This window comes from Numida meleagris, chromosome 2 (genome assembly GCF_002078875.1).
Source record: "Numida meleagris isolate 19003 breed g44 Domestic line chromosome 2, NumMel1.0, whole genome shotgun sequence".
In the NCBI taxonomy this organism is placed as follows: Eukaryota; Metazoa; Chordata; class Aves; order Galliformes; family Numididae; genus Numida; species Numida meleagris.
The window spans coordinates 108,988,235-109,009,524 of NC_034410.1; the positions used below are offsets into that span (position 1 = coordinate 108,988,235).

General features: G+C 36.6%; 1 long non-coding RNA gene across 3 annotated transcripts; it reads left to right on the forward strand.

Annotated features, from left to right (window-relative positions):
* Positions 1,436-21,034, forward strand: LOC110393636. Of its 3 annotated transcripts, none has more exons than XR_002435074.1 (4): positions 1,436-1,945; positions 4,103-4,163; positions 15,620-15,760; positions 20,898-21,034. It is a non-coding gene; the product is annotated as an uncharacterized LOC110393636 (long non-coding RNA). The 3 variants fall into 3 exon arrangements; XR_002435073.1 differs by lacking the exon at positions 20,898-21,034 and adding an exon at positions 17,043-20,826; XR_002435072.1 differs by lacking the exon at positions 20,898-21,034 and having other exon boundaries at positions 15,620-20,826.

The window sequence follows — 21,290 nt, forward strand, 5'->3', positions numbered from 1 at the left end:
GCTGAAAGCTGTAGTATTAAATATATATATATAAATATGTCAAAATAATAAGATCAGGTCTTTTATCATTCTGATGAACAGCAGCTGGTTGTTTCACTGAGAGCCAAGGCTGCTGACAGAAACTGGTGGTCACCAGACATAACTTGCCCAAGTTGGCTTTTTACTAAAGCAAGGTCAGAAGACTCTAGAAAGTAAATAAATTGTTTTTCTTAAGTCTGACTAAATGGTACAACCTGTGGAGATATTAACTGGGGGTTTTTTTTGGTGGTTGTGTTTTTTCTTATTTATTCAGAGCATTGTTTGTGGTTTTCCATAATATAAACTCCAAGTCTCGTTGACTTTCAGTGAAATTCACTGTTCTTCAGTGACTAGGATGTGGCTGAAAATGGAAAGTAGATTGTGAAATCGGTCAGATAGTTTTGAAAGTGAGGTCAACCAAAATACTTAATGCGGAACTCTATTATATTTTGCATTGCTCATGTTGTCTGAGGCTCAACAATTAGACTCTGGCACCAGATTATCAGCTGGCCAGTGCCAATCACAGGCCCTGTAGAGCAATGCAATTGTTGGTTGGTCATGTAATAACCAGGAGCCTTTTTTCTTCCCATAACACAGGAGGATAAAATGGAATTCCGCTCCATTTTTTTGAATGTGAGTTGTTCACATATTTTGAAAATAATGTAAAGGATTTTGCGTGACTTCAGGTCAATTATGAAAAAAGAAAATATCATATCACGAATGAAAAGAATGCAGCATTTTCCTTATTGTTTTCTAATAGAAAAAGAAACTTAATGTGGTGTAGACCTTTTCATGCTGTTCCAAAGTGCAAAACTTTGCAAGCCCTTCTTAAAAAGAGTTGTGGTTAAGATACCTTCCCAAACTGGCAGTTATTGAAAATTTGCTGCATTTTGTTTTTTAAGGTACTATTCTTTTTGATTTGGCACAGTACTGAAAGTGTAGTAAGTCTGTAGAAAGCCTTTTAGAAGTTCTGCTTAATTTGAGAAGCTTTTTCTTGATCATGCAAGCAGAATCAATATATTAGATGCTTCTAAGATCCTGGAATGTAGCTTTAAGAAATTACAACACTTACAAATCGTGAGCCAAATCCCTGCCTTACACAAAGTGTACCGGTGATAAATTAAGGTCTTACTGACCTAATAAAATGCTACAGATTGATATTCCTTTTGTTGAGCAGCCTGTAATTTCATTAATTTTATTGACAGTAATTATAACAAGTTGAATTTATGGTAGCCATAAAGAAAAGTTAGTCAACCACATGAAAATGTCAGCATGCTCACTTTGGTGTGAGCAGCATGAAGGTTTGGGGGTGGCTGCTGATCTGTTGTCATCTCCCCACGCTTGTGTTTGATGGCAGTTTATAAAGGCTAGGGAGAGGAGCTTTCAGCATGCACATCGCAGTTCTAGCTGTAAGACTGAAGGTAGCTTCTTACTGCCTTGTGATTTCAGGCCCACATTCTCAAATTTTTCTTAGAATTTTTAGAGGAGTAGCTGATAGAGTTGAGTGAAGCATCAAGAAATCTGTCCAGCTGGATGAAAACACTGAGAATATAAGAGCTGCGCTTTGAGGGAGGATTTTTTGTTCTTCCTGTGTGTACTGAAGTAAGAATGTAATGAAATCATGCATTTCTTCTAACCAGGCGAGTTGCTGGTTCAGTGAGTTGCTGGAGACTTGCCTATGCTAGGCATACAAGACCAGGCCTGCTTACATTAGACGCATGCCAAAATTTCTGTGTATAGCTGTAGAAAAATTAGCACAGGTTACTACTGTTGAAGGATTACACAAACAAGCAGGACTAATGCTACTATGAGTACCCTTGCCTGGACAGAACAGAATCTCCTGTAAGGAATACCTGACAATATGTGCCTCCTACGGGAGCGTGTGCCTACTTCTTGACCTTGTTCAGTGTAAACTGAGAGAAAGAAGGTATGCTTGAACCTATGTGTAAACTGGTATCTAAGCTGACATTAAGAAATTAGAGTTCTGTGCCTCTTAACTAGGAGTTAACTAAATAGAATAAATGCAAAAATAGAAAGTTAAGATAACATCTGACAGTCCTATGAAGTCAGTGCAATACTTATTTTCTGTAAGAAAAATACTTTCAAGAATAAAACATTTACAATGCCTTGTCTTAAAGATAGAAAAAAAAGGATGATTGCTACTTGTGCTCATGGTTAGTTGTATGATAAAGAGGCAAGAGAAAAATGGTGAGAGTATAAATAGGATTCCAAATTTCAGGAAGCCTAAGAATCACAGAACTTTTGTTCAATTTCTGTACTTCTACCTCAAACACAAAACAAATCCAATTCACTCATTTCTTCTGTTGTTGAAAGTTCCATATTGTAACACTTCGTACTATTCTAACATGAGTATTGAAGAGGCACAAGAACTCTCTAAACTTCATGAAACTGTCCCTACAGCTCCCTGACCAGCAGCGCAGAAGTAGATATAGTTCTTACTTGCCTGACTGATGACAAAGTGAATCCAGCAGTGACTGCAGCTGGTTTTATTCTGTCCTATTCTCTTAGTATTGTGCTCTAGAGGAGTATTAGGGCAAGATAACAGAGGTAATAGTTGGATCTTTCAGGGGAAAACAAACAAAAACAAACAAAAACTTTTAATTTCTAATTAACTTATTAAGCAGGAAAACGTTTAATGTCTCATTACAGTAGCCATTCTCTTCCTGCTTCACTTCTCCAGACAGGTATATATTAATGGCTTGGACCAAATACATCAGCCTTGCACCTTTCTTTGTAAAGAAGGGTGCAACAGGGGACGCAGTAGTATAAGCAAGTGGAATTTAATAGCTGTTGTTCTCTAAGCTTGGTATCATCAGATCTCCACGGACAAACACCTTCCTGGTGGCCTGTCTTCACTACTTCTGCTGTTAAAGAAAATTAAATGAAAGTAATAGTACTAATTGCTGTGAAGTAACTGTTTATCTTTAAGGTTTAATGCTACAATGTACTGTATTTGGGAAGTACCAAGATGTAAGCAGGAGAGAAAATTTGCTTTGTATGTGCATTTTAAAATTTTGGAAGTTCTGAGATGGCCCTATTTATTCAAATAGATACCTCTTAACTCTCAATCAAGTACTTACTATTAGCTATATTACAAAACATTTAAATGATGGGTCCGTGCTGCACAGAGCCCCATTTTGAACTGTAAATAACACCCTAAGAAAAAAGCTTCCTTTCTATAAATTTATGAAAAATGTGAAACAAAACATGAGCCATAATAAAAACATTGAATATGGTAAGCATGGTCTCCATGTTGCATTCGTATCTGAAAATAGAATTTCTAAACATCAACTGCAGTAAGCTGTGACCTGTTCAGGCATTTTGCTAAATGAGTTTGTTCACATGAAACTGCAAGGTACTATTTTTTTTTTTTTTTTGCCTTATTCCCAGTGCAACTGAAAACTGGTTTAAGAACAATATGTAATTTATATCTGGTATTATATTAATGCATATAATTCTAAATGTTAATGCTGCAAAAAAATAAAGTAGTTGCCCTAGAATCTCGTACATTTTGTGTGCAGGAAGAGTAAGCTGTCGTTATAGGTGCTGTTTAAACCAAGAGAAAGCTTGGAATAGTGCCTTTGGTTAATCCTGCATTACTTTATTTCCTAACATTGTAAGTCTGCAATGTCTATCAACAAGCATGTGAGTCAGCCTCCCCCTCACCCGATTTCATAGTACAGATAAGGTACCTGAAAACTGCTTCTTTTTCAGTAGGAAGCAAGTGCATGCATCATGGTTTCATATCTAGAAAGAACACAAAAATATATAGTGCATGGAAATTTTATGATCTGTTATAAAATCGATATAGTTTATTTCAATTTACACTGAGCAAAGTCATGGTATGTATAGAGGGTTGACATTGTTCATAGGGATAATGTTGAAAAGTAGAAAATATCTGTCCTCCAAGTGATTATTTTTACCTTTAAGTATGCAAATCACTTTAATATGTTTTTTCTCTTCCTTAAGCCATTATTCAGACTTACATTCTTGGTGTTCAGCTTCATTTAAAGTGAGTTTATTCCCACTGTTTTACTTACTTTGTTATGCTTTTCCATTCCAGGATTTTCTGTTTCAGGTACCTGTCACAAGAACCCAAAAATGACCAAGTGCTGTGCAGAACTGTAAGTTTTTTGCTTTCTGATATCATGGTACAAACATTTTATTATTATTATTATTTTTTTTTTCCATTCATTCTCCTTCATGACATCACATTCTCTTATGTCAGGTCAAAAAGGCCTGGGAAAGACAGTGTAATGGGACACCAGTGTGGCTGTTGCCTCTATTCAGTCACCTAAAGGCTTTGCTTCTTTCTAAGTGTCTCTGATCTAGTGCAGCTGTAAGATTGCTGTTGTTTTTTTTTATTTTTTTTTTAATTTTTTTTATTTCTGAGGAGTAAGAGGTTGAGTTTTGAAGAAGGATTTTCAGAAACAGGTGCACTTTCAATATGGTCAGCAGTAAGAAAAGTGAAAATAACCCCACAGATCTCATCTTTGAATGGTCAAGGAACCCGAAATTTTATTTTCCTTCTGGAATTTCCTGGTGTATCATACCAGAGCGATCACAGCACAGTGATCACACTGGAATTAATCAACTTTTGCACCTCTTCAGGCCCCAGCCCAGACACCAATAGCTCCCGTTTTAAGGTTTTAATGTTGTCAAACTGAAGTAGTTTGAATGGAAAATTTCCTCTATGAGTTTCTGGCTCATAGCGTCTTTAGTTTTGTTTTCTGATTGAACCAGAATATCATGAATCATCCGAAGATGAGATTTGGAAAAATGCATTATTTAGCCAGGCTGTAGTGTTTTGCGTTTAATTATTTACAACAGACCTGAAATATCAGGTGCATGGAGGGAGACAGGGAATTACTGTAGCTCTAGAGTAGTACCCCCTATACTTTTCTTGAGGAAAAAACCAAGGAATTTTATATGCTTTTAATTTTCAAGAAATGTCAAGTTAATGTATACTGAGAGTCTCTGCCACTACCAAGCATGCTATGGAACGCAGCAGTAGAGGTTAAGGTAGGCCTTTTCTGTAGCTAGCTATGGAATTCGAATGGAGGCAGTTCCTGTGTTTTTCCCTTCCTCCTTCTGTTACCCTGTGGAAAGGAAGACAACTTAAAATGCAGACTGTTGGAAAAAAAGAGAAGGGATCTGATGAGGGAGACAATAATGTTGGGGAACGGGCAAAGATGAGGGAGGAAAGAAGTAATGTATGAAATTACTTAGGAGTAGAAAGGGAACACAGTAGGAATTCTGTTTTGTCTGAGAAGGAGCAGAAAAGTCTACAGTTGCAATAACATACTACTTTTCAGAGCCTGGAAATAACTCAGTGTTGATATGCAATGTCAATTATTTTTCCATTTTCCTGATCTCCTTGCTCCCATCATAACAGTCCACAGGAAAGCTTAGTAATTTGGGCTTTCTGCTGGTATTGCTGAATCTACTAGTGGGCAGATGTGGAAGAGGCAATGGTACTAGAGAATTATGTGGGGCAGAGATCACTGCAGAAGCATGTGGGGATTAATGAGGGAGCGGGAGAGACTTTGGGGATGGGTGAGCAGAGAGAAGGGCTCATGAGCAGAGGCAGGGAGCCTGTGAAACAGATGGAGACCAACTCTTTTACACGTCTTATATTGACAGAGGGAGGCAGGACAGTTTTAAACTAGAAGAAGGGAGATTTAGATGAGGTGTTTGGAGAAAATTCTAAAGAATTTTGAGAGGGTGGAGCAGGCTGCCCAGAAAAGCTGTGGATGCCCCATTCCTGGAGGTGTTCAAGGCCAGGTCAAATGGGGTCCTGGGCAACCTGATCTGATGGGTAGCAGCCCTGCCTATGGCAGGGGATTGGAAGTGGTTGGACTTTAGTGTTCCTTCCAACCCGAACTATTCTATGGTTCTATGAAACCACAAGAACAAGGCAAAGAAAACAGAGGTATGGCACTGATGTCCAGCTACAAAGAACTTGAGAAATATTTTAAAAAATTCATTTGATAAACTGTGGCTTGTTTGTAATCAGAAAACATTGAAGCTTTGACTCCTTAACTTTGCTCTACTCCTGTTCTGTCATGTGCTCTGCAGGGAATTTTGTTCCTGGTAAAGTGCCACGCGATCTTTGTTACTTGCAGATCTGAATATTGATTTTTGCTCTGTAGTGTTTTACTTACTGACAGTCTTGAAGCTACTAACCACTACAAGACATTGATCGCAAAATTCCTTGCCACCACTTTGCTCTAAAATTATCACTTAGGCTGTCACATCTGAACTCCGTAATGCCCTAACTGAAACTTTTATGAGTGAAAGGGCAGAGATGAAAGAATTCCAATTACTTACTGTTCCAGTTCTTCCTAAGTTCATTACAAACACTTATTTTTACACCCATTCTCTTGTTTGACTCCAAACTCTTGTTTGGATCCTTTTCATTAAAGAACCTTTCTTCTTTCATCATTTAAGTCTTTATCTGTTGAAAAACTATTTTGCTGAGGATTTTTTTTTTTCTTTTTGCATGTTTTGGCACCTTCTGATTTAAAAAAAAAAAGGTATATCGAAGATAATAAAACAGAATCTGGCTCTCACATTCTTTTAAAGTCTGTGCAAATATATAGTCTGCATCATCATTAGGGTTCTGCAATGTGTTATCATAAAATTTTTTTTTGGAGTTTCTCAAGTAGGGATCCAAAATCCGCCAAAAACTATTAGGGGATTTTACTGAAGTTTTACAAACCTGGAATGTCTTAGCACAGCTGAGACTATGTTGTGTTTTTTGTCAATCTATGAAAATCTTCATTTTATGTAACTAAAACAGAGTGGGAAAGGAAAAGGACAGTACTTTCTGACCATTCTCTCATAATTCAGTTGCAAATCGAGGCTAATAATATAAAGACCTTGATGGTAAGGTATTTAGCAAAGTGGTTTATTGCTGAAAAATTGTAGAGGAGTAGATCACTTTGAAACTGCAGCCCAAAATGCCTTGTGCAGGAAGCTGCAGAAAAACTAGCAATTCATAAGAGTAATGCACCGAGTCTTTGTTAAGGATTTTGCAAGATCCTAGTTCAATTATTTCGGGCTCAGATTAGTTAGATAGATTCTTAACTCTACAAAGCCCACAGTTTAAGTTCTTGTTTAAAACAAGTTCCCTTCAGCAAAGCATTTTTAACTATTTGGCTAACATATATATTTACTGAGACACAAGGTATTCTGCATTTGTTCAGAATGAGTAATTTGCTTGTTCTTCACTCGGTGGGAAAGAATAGATTGTAGACCTCCAAGACAGACTAGGATCTTGAGTTCAGTTAGAAAAAAAACTTTGCCAGTGTTTAACTAGATTTCTCACTGTAGACACATGTGGTGAAATGCTGTATTAATCACTTCCATGAAATTGGACTGCATTTTAACCTGTTCAGTGCTGAAGCTTATAGTGCTCCTTGCAGCTTAATTCTTCACTCATAGCCTAATTCCTACCACTAATAGCATGTGTGTGATGCTCATGATTGCCCCTGGGTTGCAGGCACATGCTTTTGAGCCCAACAATTACATAGATACCTGTAATCTTCCATCACAGAGTTTAGAATGGATCAGGAAGAAACACACTGAGGAAAATCAATGAGCTTGTTTTAGGGCCAGAGAGCCTGCACGGGCTGCACTGTGGGCAGCCACCAAGGTAGACTCTGCCTTCACAATGCAGATTGAAATGCGATAAGGCGTGTAGGTCATGGTCATGAGTGGCTGAGTGCTGGCAGTTACATGAAAGTTGACGTTCTCCACTAGCAGCCACTGTTTGTTTTTCGGTGTTGACACAGAGCTGAGATGTTGTGTCTTGTTACCAGCTCTACACAGAAAGTGCCACTTCCTTACTGGGTGCATGCAAATATTTACTGGATCTTTGGACAACGAGGTGGATCAGTCCAAAGGAGACATCACAGAAGTGCATACAACAGGGTCACTCCAAGGTCATGTCTAAGCTGCTAACGGGTTTTCTGTGTTGTCATTGCATAATAATACATGTGTGACAAGGAAGAGGTTAACCCTTAGGCATGTCATACCTACTTCAACTTTTAGAGAAACTGAGAAATCTGAATATGAGTTTCTTGCTCCTAATTGTTCAAAAGCAAGCTATGGTTTGTTGGCTTTTTGTTTTTTGTATTAAATGAGCAATCCCCAAAAATGAGACTGTCAGATGCATCAAGTTAATGTCTAGATTTACTCATCACACTTTTAACATACATCACTCTTTTAAGTATTTTATATTGATACAATATGAACATAATTTATATTAAACATTTTAGGTTTTACCTATTTTGAGTCGTTTTTGATACCTATGTGAATTGGTTTGGCTAGAAATGTAAGATAATTGCTATTACATTCTTCTGGAATATATAAAAACTGCTTTAATCAAACAAAGCTTTAAATAAGTTATTTTGTTTTTCTTTGAAGCTTTTCCTCCTATATTTAGAGTCACTTAAAAGATATGAAAGTTGTCATACTAAAGTACTCTTCTTGATTACAGTACGGCTTGAAAATGCAAATCATAGAGATTCAGAATTCAAAAAGCAAGTTTAAAAGCATTTTAAACATGAAATTTAAAGGCAGTGCCATTACTTATTTTTGAGATCTTTCTCTCAAAGCAAGCTGTTATTTAACTCAGTCGTAACTGCTTGAATTTTTGGTCCAGTACTCCTGTACAGTGTCTGAATTATACCTCTCACAGAACAGATCTTATTCTACCTCATCCATTGTAGAATCAGGTTAAATATAGCGTCTTAAATGTAAGCCCACCTTTGCATATGCAGTTTAGGAATGGAAGGTTTGCTGCTGTAATGATTTTACTTGTTAAATACATAATACATAATAAATTAAATTGGTATAACTTAATAATAGGCTTCTGTAAAATATTTGTATAAAATGTATGCAGGAAGGTAGCTCACCTGTTGAAACCCTTGCTATGGTAAGGTGAAGTACTCCATACTGAGGTTGTTTAATGTGAAAACAGGTATTGATTTATTTAGTATTAATGTAAAAATCATTCCTAGTCTTACACCAATTTCCATAGATTTTAATAAACATCTCACACTTTTGAAAAGGAAAATGTTGTCATTGTCTCTTATTTATTGTATGTCTTGTTGCTCCATTTACTGACATTTCCGCAGGCTGCTTCAGGAGAACCTTAAATCTAGCATGATGAGCACTTATGCTTGTGTGTAAATGTATGTATGGAAGGCATATGAGCACTGCTTCTGGGGAAACCGCCTAGACTGTAAGCTGTTGCTTCTCAGGAGCAAAGGCAGCAGATCTTTGCAGCCCTATATTATATTCGTGTGGGGTTTTTGTTGTTGTTCTTGCTGTTTTTCTTCACACAGATTTTGTAAAGGGTCAGCTTTTATTCACCTTTAAATCTCTGTCTTAGCATTATGAAAACCCATAATTTAAAATTATCCTTGGCACAATACTTGCACTGAAACTAGCATGATTTTTTTTTGGAGAATCTAAGACCATCAGAGCACATGGTGAGTGGGAATGCACTGATGCCACATCCTTGAACTCCTTTGTGTGTTAAGAACAATGTCTCATTTAAACAGAACATATATCTTAAATAAACTCAAGAGAATTAAAGGGGGTAAGCAATAAAAAGATTGGGAAACTTGCCTCCTGAAATGAATCTTTTATTTTGCATGACGATGACAGTAAATGGCCACTGTTTAAAAAATGAGAGGAATGTAACGTGCTTTTTGGAGTAGTGAAGTATGACTTTTTGACTAATCCTGTCATCAGCTCTTTATTCCTTGCAACTTTAAATAGTTCCCTGAGAGCCCAATGTGAATGCCACCAGAGCGAAGTGGAAAAAAAAAAAAAAAAAAAAAAGAGGGGACTCGTAAAGAAGAAGTCATAAAGTCTGGAGCTGTGGCCAGATTTCCTCCGTGAGGCGAGGTGTGGCCGGAGGGCCAGCCGTCCTCCCCGCAGCGCCCAGGGCCCGTCCTGGCCCTCATCCAGGCCGCCAGACGCCAGGCCCGGGGCTCCCAGCGCTGGGAGAGGCCGCTGGCCGGCTCGCACAATGGTGTTATCTCAGGCCAAGCATCGCTGCAGAAACTCTCAATGCTTCCTGTCCTCAGAGCAGCAGCACAGAGTGTCCGCCTTCCAACTGCTCACTGACACACTCACCAGCACTTGGTCGCCAGACTTGCTGTATAAATGTCTAAAGCCACTTCTTTCCTGGGATTTACAGGCGCTGCGTGCAGTAATGAATTATATTTTTAGTCTCTTCTGTCATGATTGACAAGATCATGAGTCATGAAGGGAAAGGGAATGAGCTTCTATTTCAGGTTCTATAAAACCAGCACAGCCATACAGTAGAAAGGATATAAATTTTGTAATGATTAAGGTTTTTTTTTTATCATTAAAGAATGTGTATTCTTATTAATTCCTTAATGATCTAGCACCTCTTTGCAATAAATGCCATTTTAATGTGTGCACAAGCGAACAGCATATTTGAAATCAGACCTTCTGTTCTCCACTTGATTTTAACGATAGTAAAGATTTGCGAAGTGATTGGCAATCGTTTTTAATGTGAACTATTTCATAGATGAGAAAGGTGGTAGAACTACTAGAAAATAGCTTTTTATCTCACACAGCTTCTTTTAAAAAAATAACCTGAGAAAAAGCCTGATATAATCTGTTCTACATGATATTAATTCTGTTTTGGGTCTTGCTCTAGAGGTATGTTGTGCGCTCATTGGTACAGAGGAGTAAGGCAGTCCTGATTTCTGTAAATGTTAATGAACACCGAGTATTTTCTGTATGCTTATAATCTGATTACTGCCTATATTCATCTGCAGAAAGGAAGTGTGCTGTGCTACTTCAGTGACCCATGTGTATGACTAACCCTCCCAATGCTGATGCTTGTATATAAAAATATAGGATACAGATGATGAAATCAGCTATCTAGATGTGTAGAAGAACCACTGCACAAGATGTTAAAGTCAGACCTAGAAAACTGAGGTCCTGCTTCTTCTAAACAGATCGTGGAGATCCTGAGGTTTTTTATCAGTAAGTTCAGTCACCCACCATACATTCCTTGCTCATCGCCTTTATGGACATATTTTTACTAATTTCTCTACTGTTATCAGTAAAGAGTATCAGTGAAAATTTATAGATTTTTAAAAGGCATTTTACTTTTAATTTTCTGCAATTCTATCAGATGAATGGCTCAGAATGAGTAAAGTACAGAAAAGTAGTTTCTTAGATGAGTACATTTTGCAATTGCCCTGAGATAGACACGAAGAACCTGATTTAATAACCGTTGTCTTCACATAACCGTTGTCTTCACATATATTATTGGTTTACATAGAACTCATTCCTGCAGTTGGATCTGTACGTGTAACCTCCCTGTATGCACAAATCTCACTGTACTTTTAGAATCATGTGCATGCCAAGAAGATGAGATCATTCAGCTTGTTTTAAGGTAATTTTACTATTAAAAGGAATTTTTTTCCTCACAAAAAGTTTATCAGGAAGTTGTTTCACGCATTATTACTGGTGGAAGTGTAGTCTCTGCATTGTTATTTCTCCATCAGACTACTTAGTTCCCTATTCTGAAATGCCAGTTTGGATGTGATTTTTTTTTTTTTTTTGTAGATTTATTACAGAATGCAAAAAATGTTTATACCCACCTGTATTTTGGATATAAGAAAATATTTTCAGCAGATGTTCCTCTTCATTTTCTGTGGTGTCTAAAATAAAATCTGAAAATTTCCTGAAAAAACATGGCATAAAGTCACATCCATGGCTGCTTCTGGCTCAGCAGATAAAACACACCATTTGGATGATTCGTTCACCACTTATAATCATAAAAAATTTGTAATTTTAACGATCCTCAGACTGCAATATTAATGTCACTTTGAAGTGAGTAGTTCATGAAGATCAGAGCTCTTATTTTTTGTTTCTCTCTGATTGTCCTTGTACTTTACTCATGTAAATGATAATAATTAGCTTAATAACTGCTGTTCTATCTGTCTGCGATGATAATCTGGGCAGTGGGTGGATATTTAATATGTTCATGGATCTCTAGGTTTTCCATCATGGTTTGGACCTCATAAGTATGTGTGTTGGCCAGTTCCATGCAGAAGTGTCTGTACAGCTCATGTGTGCAAGATTGGTGATAACTCTTTGATAATTCTGCTTGGATGAGTGAGAAACTCTGGGTATTGCTTTCTAACTTCACTGTCTAAATGAAAGACAGTGCATATCTTGTGGGAAGCCACGTGCATTTCTCACGAGGCAAGTAAGATGAAGGCTTTATGACATTGATTTGGCTTCATTTTGTTTTGATTTTTTTTCAGTCTGAAATCTTATAATGCTTCTTTTCTTAAATTAAATCTTAAAGAGAGCTTTTCCACTGATCTATGAAATCCTTCCCTTGTGGATTTCTGTCAACTCAGCAGTGATGTGTTTACATAAACCTAGTGTTGTGCATACAATGTGTAGATACCCAATCTTCTGCAGATTTTTATTTTCTTATTGCTTGATCATACATATGACATGAGAATAAGGAAGAATAAGTGCATATTAGACTAATTTCTCCATTAGAATATATGGCAGAAACATATTTACAGGGTCTATAGAGAAATATTTGTGAACCATGAAAAGGAAGTGTCATGTAGCACCTGAATAATTAATCTGCATTGATCAGATTATGAATACGTGAATTAATTTAATTAAAGGGGACAAGTTTTCCTTTGTTCCTTCTGTAGAGTACGTTATAATATGAGTTGTATTTGGGACTCCTTCCTTCCTTTTATTCTGCCTACATATGCCTTCCAATCTTTCTGAAGGAGTCATGTTTGTTCATTCAAGTGTATTTAAGCTTATTTTCATGTCACCAGTTTGGGAATTGGTAACACAGGATTTAGTCACTGCTTTCTTAGGGGCTTAGTTTGGCTTAGCAGCTGATGTTGAAGTATGTGTTATCAGGCTGCACTGATACCTGGCTTAGGCTGTTTTAAACTGACTTCTGTCTGTCAACACAAGCTTCAGTTACATTTTGGGTTGTAATGCAGTCTTGTGTTATGACCCCTTTATTCCTGTATCATGTCTACATACAATATTTTTTAAATATCAATGCCTTTTAGCATTTTTTTATATTATATTATTCTTTATATATTTAGCTAGAAATAAGGAGGAATCAAGTCCATGTAAATGCCTGCTCCATGTGATATGCTAGAGTTGATCTGATGCCTTTGAACAGTGTATGCAAACTTGGTATTTGCAGCACTGGACAAAACATGGAAGGAGAGAAAAGGGTTAGGAGGCATCTGTGAATACTTTGAACCTCTGGATTGGGAAAAGCAGAGTTTCAGGTGGGAAAGATAAGGAATTGGCTGAGATTTCAAAGACTGAGTATCAAATGCCTGACAGGATTTCTGAGGGCTGTGGAGGCCTAAGGGTGCTGGACTCTACTAGCCACATTCTGCTGAGATACTGGGTCTTTAGCTTTTCTAGCACTTCCCAGCCTTTCCTTTCAGTCTTGTGTAGGCTCTGACTTCTTGGGCAGCTGGGGAGGAAGGGAGAGAATCAATTCCTGCTGTGAAGAAAGAGGAAACCTGGTGACACAAGAGGCAGAAGTAGCTGAGAGGTAGAAGCATGGACTGCAAACTTGTATAGCCTGTTTTCATGCCTCCATATGGCAGTGGGCTGCACAAGAGGAGTACATGTTTGGTTCTGGAACTTCTGTCTTTTGAAAAAGGCAGAATGTGCACCCCTGCTGTGTATGCTGCATAAAGTTGTCCCTCGTTCAGATAAACTGACATCTTTTCACATGCTGAGAGGAAGATTTCTTTTGCTCCTACAACTCCATGTTCAGCGTGATTCCCAGCTGCTGTTACAATATTTGTGAATTACTACTTTTTTTTTTTTCCATAGCACACTTTAGAAAGTGATCAGAATTTATATCCCAACCTCATGGTGTCCTTTGTACAACCACATGCAGTATTATGCTGTAATTTTCACAAAGACTTGCATAGATGTGTTGAAATCGTTGCTCATTAGGACCATAATTTCTGATTCTAATGGAAAAACCTCTATTATGCTTCTATTCCTCCTTTCAAATAGAATGTTCTTCCAAGAGAGGAATAATAGTTTCTACTGAATTTGTGTGATTGTGAAAACCCTTACAGAACTGAGTATTACTGACCTCTGATGGATAGTCAGGAAAGGGAAATGGCTGGACTCATGACCCTACTATTTTCAGTCAGTTAGGAGTTGAAATATTGTAATAGAAAATTCTAGAAATTCTTTTTAAGTTTTGATGTAGATTGTTCTTAGGATAACAATAAAACAAAAAAGCTTTTTTTCAGTTCTTAGGAGAGATTCTGTTATTACAGGCAGTTTATGGCAACTTTATGGAAGGTTCATTAGTGAGGCCTGCTTTGGTGTTACCTCCCATAACCAGGTCAAGGTCAAGAGCAAAAGACCATCTTCTTGTGTCTGATGAAGTCATTTTAGATGGTTCCTGCTGCTTAAACAGTGTATCAGCAAGTTATTATTATAAACACATCACTACAAGTTAAGATAAGAAAGAATGAGGGAATAAAAGGAAGAGGAAATGACTGACTTTCTAAAAAGATTCCCATAAAACAATTCTGCAGGAGGATGGAATACTTGAAACTACTTTAAAATCCTTAACCCAATTTATCTCCAGTGAGGATTTGAAGTCAGCAGTGTCACATTATATGTGAATTTGTCCACTATCTTTAGATGGAAAAAGAATTTATTTGAGATTACAATGTACGTTGTGCAAAGATTAATACCTCAGTCAGAGGTAGCAAAGTTCCTTTACGTCAGATTGCAAATCTGTGTTTTAGTAGGAAATTTGAATAGATATTTAGTCCAGATTAATACAGAGCTGACTCTAGATAATGTAGTTACACTGGGTGTACTCATATCTCTCATATTTCAGATATCTTTAGAACTTGGAGAAGAGATGGGATGGGGAAAAGAGTTCAGTGCTGAGGTTTCTAGTTATATCATTTTGTTTGTTTCTTTATTTTTTGACTTACTTTACACGTGAAACAGAGCATCTTAAATATTTTATTATATTTCTGTGGGAAATTATCCAGAAAGAGAAATCCGTATCATGTCAGACAGACATCTTCTTCCTACAGGTGTTACCACGTTCCACCTTTGTTCATCTTGAGAAATCACTGCACCTTTATCTCTCTTAAAATTTAACTCTCTTCTTAAATTTCAGCTTTAAACAAGCATGTGGTAATAGGAAGTAATGAAAAATTTCTCCATCCTCTTTGAAGAGCTTGTAGAATTGAGGTGATGGTGCGGCTGAGAAAGATAAGAAAATTCATCACAAGAACAAGACACAGATGGATAAATGCCAAGATAAAGAAACCTGTAACAGTATATGGAATTTTTTTTTTCATAGATCTACATTTATTCACCTTGGGATACTCCCAGTTATTTTTAGGGACCTTACTCATTTCCTGGATGACAGATGAGAAACATTACATTGTCGAGTCCTTGTGAATAGTGAAAGAAAGTTATGGAGAACCCCTGTGATATTCTGCTTTCTTTACTCTCCTAGAATGTAACTGTGATGTCTTCAGCCATCTCCTAGTCAGAGGCCAAGAACTGTCCAGAACCTGAAGAAGTACATCTGAGGAGTCATAGACCTTAAAGAATTAGAGATCTTGCATTAAAGTGTGATATGGAGAAGGCCTTACAGGTACTCTTAATACCTTATTAAGTAAGGTGATGGCATGTTTCACCTTTCCGTTTTAAATCAAAAATTGTTAACAGTGGACCTAAGGCAAAGCTAGTTTGCAGCTAGATTAAAGGATGCAGTTTCACTTTGTAATCAGATTACAGTTTCTTCAGTTTAACAATGCAATTGAGGTCTCATTTTTATTAATATTTAGAAGGAAAATTTCAGAAAAAATATAAATAAGCATCCAAAACTGAAGTACCTTCTTTTACTTTATTTGATTTTGGAAGGAGAGTAACAGTGATTAAGGAACTTCTACTGAAAACATCAGTACCTTCTCAAAACAAAAGCTCAATCTGAATACAAAGTTCACAGCTGAAGATTTTTATGCTGAAGCTCAGATGCCTGCAGCATTGAACGGTCTGGCTTATTTTCAGTTGCGCTCAAGCAATTCAGTCTGCTTTTCAGAAGGATATTTTTTGTGATCTTAAAGAAGAGCTACTTTTAATTGATGTTTCTAGTACCTACTGTTCTTTATCACGTGATACAGATTTTACAGGATCTTTATACTCAGGAGTTGCATTGCCACTATGAGGGTTATACTCAGTTCCTGGTGGAATCTCTTGCAAGGCCTCTTCTCCAAAGAGGTTTTTGATTCTCTCCTGTGAGTGGATAGGTAAGAAAGAAGCTTTCCCACTCACTATTCAAAACCTAAAAAAGTTTTGTACCTGAATTATAAAAGATGCCAGTAAAAGATATTAAAGTTTTGTTCTTTAGGTTTAATCAGTTTGTTTATAGATGGCCTTTCTTTCATATGAGGGCAAAAACCGAAAAGTTAATTTGTATTTTTCTATCCCACATTTCTGTCAATGTATTGCATGTTGTTAGAATGCTGCAAGCACTTCTGGGGAATTATTTTTTTTTTCCTTATTTGAAAATAGTTTTTCTTAGTGTTGTGAAAATTCAGCTACAGAGTGTGCATTTCGGACTGTGGTCTGTTAAGGGTTAAGAAAAATGCAGTTCCTAAAAGTATTATTATTTTTCCCTTTTATGGATGAGCACCAGCCTTTAAGACATCAGTGTAAATAGAGTTTCCTGTTCCAGGGAAGTTTGGCTACTGCAGGAGCCCAGAGGTCCTTTGGGAAAAGCTTGATAGTAGAACTGAGGGAAACACATTTTGCAGCCCTTTTGTGCAATCTCAAGTCCCATAAGCACTTCTGGGAAAGTAAACCCTTCATCATACACACAGTATTTATTGCTAAAGCTTGCTAATGGTTTTCAGAAGTTACTTTGTTATCTGCAGATCTGTGACTTCTATCCTTGAAGCTTGTTGTGACTTCAAAAACCTGCAGATTTGCAGAAATGCTGAGCAGAAATAGGAATGCTGAACACTTCTCTGTGACCAGTTGGCATCTTGCAGAATGCAGTACTACAGCCAGTTTGGCATTCAGCATTTTTAGGAAATCTCTTAAGAAAATATACTTGAATTCCTACCTGAACTCTGTGCCATCAGCAAATTTCATTTATCAGGACCGTGTACTAATTTATTCAGAAATGGTATTGATTCTTTTCTCCTGCTTTGCTCACCTTCTCCCATTCACATCTGAGAAAAATTTGTGCATGTTGAGAGGGAATGAGGAAAGCAAGCTGTGTGGGTGAGATAACTCAATATGATGGAGAACAGCTACTGCACATTTATGTTACTGAGGTTCCTTGGGTGATTACTACTTGCCTGTATCTTTATCTTCGTCAGACCAAGTTTCATTTGGATCTCTGCCACAGATTTTCCAATATGACTTGAGGTGAATCATCTAATTCTATTCTATATCATTAAAAAAGAAGCACTAATTGGATCTTTACTGGATTTACTGGATGTAAGTTGGCAAAGAAATGTCCCAGATGAAACCTGTAGGCACTGCCGTAAAGTAAGCAGTTGAAATGTTATAACAACTTGGACTATTTGAAAAATAACACTTAATTGTTAATTTAATGTCTCCATTTGTCTTTGTATTTCCATTTGATTTCCACTTTTGAATATCAAAAGTAACAGTTTTTTAAAAGTGAACATTATAGAAAAGCTCAAAGGAAGTATATTTTGAAAAAATTAAAAAAAATATTGGCTATGGGGATCAGAATGAAATAACGCATTCCCTCTTTGTTATTATTCTTGCTTTGTGTTGCAAGTTATCATTTGGAAGTCTGGAGTATAGCTTTCATAATGAGAAATTAACTCCGTTAAATTGCCACAGTTTGATAATTAAACAAGTATTACTTTTAATGGCCTAAACTTGAAAAAGTAATTTTCTCTCTCATTCCGTGAAGTTGTTTCAGGTATGCTAGGCAGCTGATGTGTAACTGTTACTCATGTAAAGCAAAACACTGGGTGTGTGCTATCTGAAGACCTCCATAAATCAACAAAGCTATACATAGCGCAGTCTGATGTAGATACCAGCTGATATTTCTGCAAAGACACTCCAAATGAGAGAGGAAATTTCACACTTCCTTATTATTCCAACATGCTGAGCTTGCTTGCTATTCAATCAAAGTTTTCCAAGTTTTGTTTAGCATAGTGGTGGTGTTTGGCTGGTTACAGTGGCAGGTACCACTTGTTCCAAGATTGTTGTTAGCTGTGAGTTTTTTGATCATGCTGCATGTCTGCAAAACTCCAATTTTATTATATGAGGTATATTAATCAAGTTATTTCCTTTTAAGCAGCCCAACTACATCCCGTTTTGATGAGCCGGTATTAAAAGCCCGTATTGTAATGGATGGTTGCACAGAGACTGTGCCACTTTTGTGTATGGAATTTGGAGAGCTCTACTTTTGGAATCTGGCAGGTAGAAAGGGGAACTGAGCCTAAGCATTGCACTGCTTTAGATTTCTCTTGTGTGTTCAGTGCCATTCATGTTGTCAGAAATCAGTCAGCTTCTGCAAACTCAGGTAATCTAAGCTGAAAATTAATGCAAAGAAAGAAAAGTAGTAGAAACAAAGCAGTGATAGGAAAGAGATGTAATAATGAGTAAAGGTTATTATGTAATTATTATGTAATAAAAATATTGTGTAACTACTAAAAAAGATATGTAATAAAGAGAAAATAGACATACTTTGCACTCTAGTGGAAAAAAATGTGATGTTGGAGTAGCAGTGAACAAAAAGAAAGCAAAATCAGAATAGTCACATTAGTGACCATAATAGACAAAGGTTTCCATGTGTTTTGATAGTGATTAGATAAGTTAGTAAAAAATTTACTTGCTATCTAAAAAGTGATCCAGTCTCTCCCTTCCCAAAAGTAATGATATTCATGGATCTTTTTGTAGTTTTAGCCAAATGCTGTGTAGTGCCTGATGTATATGATTATAAAAGATGAGTTAATTTGGTTAAATTAGGTAATAGGATCTTAGGTAAAAGTTGTGTTGACTCAAGACCACAGAGGGGTACAAATCATGCTCATCTCTAAAAGCTGAGGCTGACAAAGTTTATCAAACAACCCAAAGAGTAAGTGAAAGTAAATGAAAAATACATCCAACATATGTATAAAAATGCACACATGCAATCACAAAAAAAGAAAAAATTAATGTTAAGATAATGTCATTAAAAATGAACATAAGATCCTTTCTATTCCTTTATGAAAATTATTGTGAGATTAATAAGATGGTGCAGCTGGTAGAAAAAAAAATTGTATCAGGAAGTCAACAGTGATTCAGAGTATGAGATTTTTGCTGGTATAGATTATTGTAATATAAAAATATGTGCTTTTGGAGCTGTGGACTAACAACTTATCAAATACAAATGCAAGAAGTAAATGTAAATGAACAAGAGACGGAATCCTAAATTACCAGTACCTTTATTGAGTTGCAGAGACTCCTTCAGCGTGATGTATCTCCAAAAAGGAAACTGCAAAGGACAGTGTTAAAGCTACGTAACTCAATGTTATGGAACGAAGAAGGCAATAGAAATTACAGGGTGAATAAATCTGAAACTTCAGGCAGTGAAGATAGATTGATAAAAACAGTCTTTTGAGATAAATGTGCAAATCCTATGTCATGCAAATTGGTGGTAATTGTTAATGTCATAGGGGCCAGCACAGTAATAAATACATCTAGAAAAGATGCTTTTGCACTGCTAGACACTACATTTTATTACACAGGTGTTCCAGATTATGAGGATATGTTTGAATGTCCAGGAAATGCCGATGCCACCCAGTATGAAAATATTTGGAAGTGATTTAAGTGACACAAGTACAATGTAACTCTTCGAAGTTAGGTCTTAGGGGAGCATCTTGCTAAAGGCACAGACAATTGCTTTGATAAAAATTTATCTTTTCCAAAAAATGTCTTAGAAAATGCTGATTACACAACCAAGTTCAACAAATATTCTAAAGTGGAAACTGAGGGGAAAAAAAAAGTGTCTGTAGATAACTACAAAATATTTTTACCTAGCAAGCTTTGCAGCAAGAAATACAACAACAAATATAAGATCTTTGTTGTGTTAGGTGAATGCTTTACTTATCCTTCTGTGCATTTCCACATCAAACTCTAGAGACAACCTGAGAAACTGTAGAAGGTCACTATTAACCAATGCTAATGTGGCTTTTGTCAAATAAGACATATGGAACAGCTGAACAAGTCTGCAACTTGAACTTAAATGATACCACCACAGAGAATAGGTATTATTCACGGATTGTGCAGAAATTCTCCTGAAAGTACACGTATGTGCTATCCTAAGGTAGATTTGTATCTGGAAAACCAGAGTTATTTGGAATGACGGAATGTTAGAAAGATAACGGACAGCTCTGATAATGTATAGAAAAGTGCAACAAAGAAATAAGAATATAAAGAATTCTCAAAAAGCTAGATAGCAGCATAATGAGAGACACTGCAGAATTCTGCCTGCCTGTAGTTCAAAATCCAAATGGAAATTTAGCACATACTATCTAAGCTAGAGAAAACAAATTTCTGGCATTTTTCTGAGACCAGACACGTGGGTTTTTTTACATTGGGAGCTCCCTGTGAGTTAGGAATACAGATTTTTAAGATTCTGTAAAGGAAAACAAGGAAAATACAAAACATTCAAAAAAAAAAAAAAAAGCCACTTCAAGAAAAAGTGCAATTTGATAGAAAACTTAGTGTCCTGATGTGTGTATATTTGCTGCCCTTAGGTACAGTATTACCGTGATAACTGTTGAAATTGTTGAAAGAAAAAGAACAGAGGTGTGAGAAAGTCTGCCTTCTTTGACCTGCAAGCTGGTGTATGAAGATTATAAGCCTTGTTATGATTTAACTGTTTTCAGCTTCATAATTTTGTCGTTTGATTTACACGTGTTGAATAGAAAATAATTTTCAAAAGCATAGGATGGAATGGCCATATACTTCAACAAAATCATAAATACATCTTCCCATTTCTAACACACAGGAAGAACAGAATTGTGCAAAAATCTAAGATAGTCTACAGAGACTTGATCAGGATGATATAGGAAAGCAACCCAAGTATGATTAATAGATACTGAAACAGACACCCAAACAGACTCATCTAGTGAAAGGCTGTCTCTTAC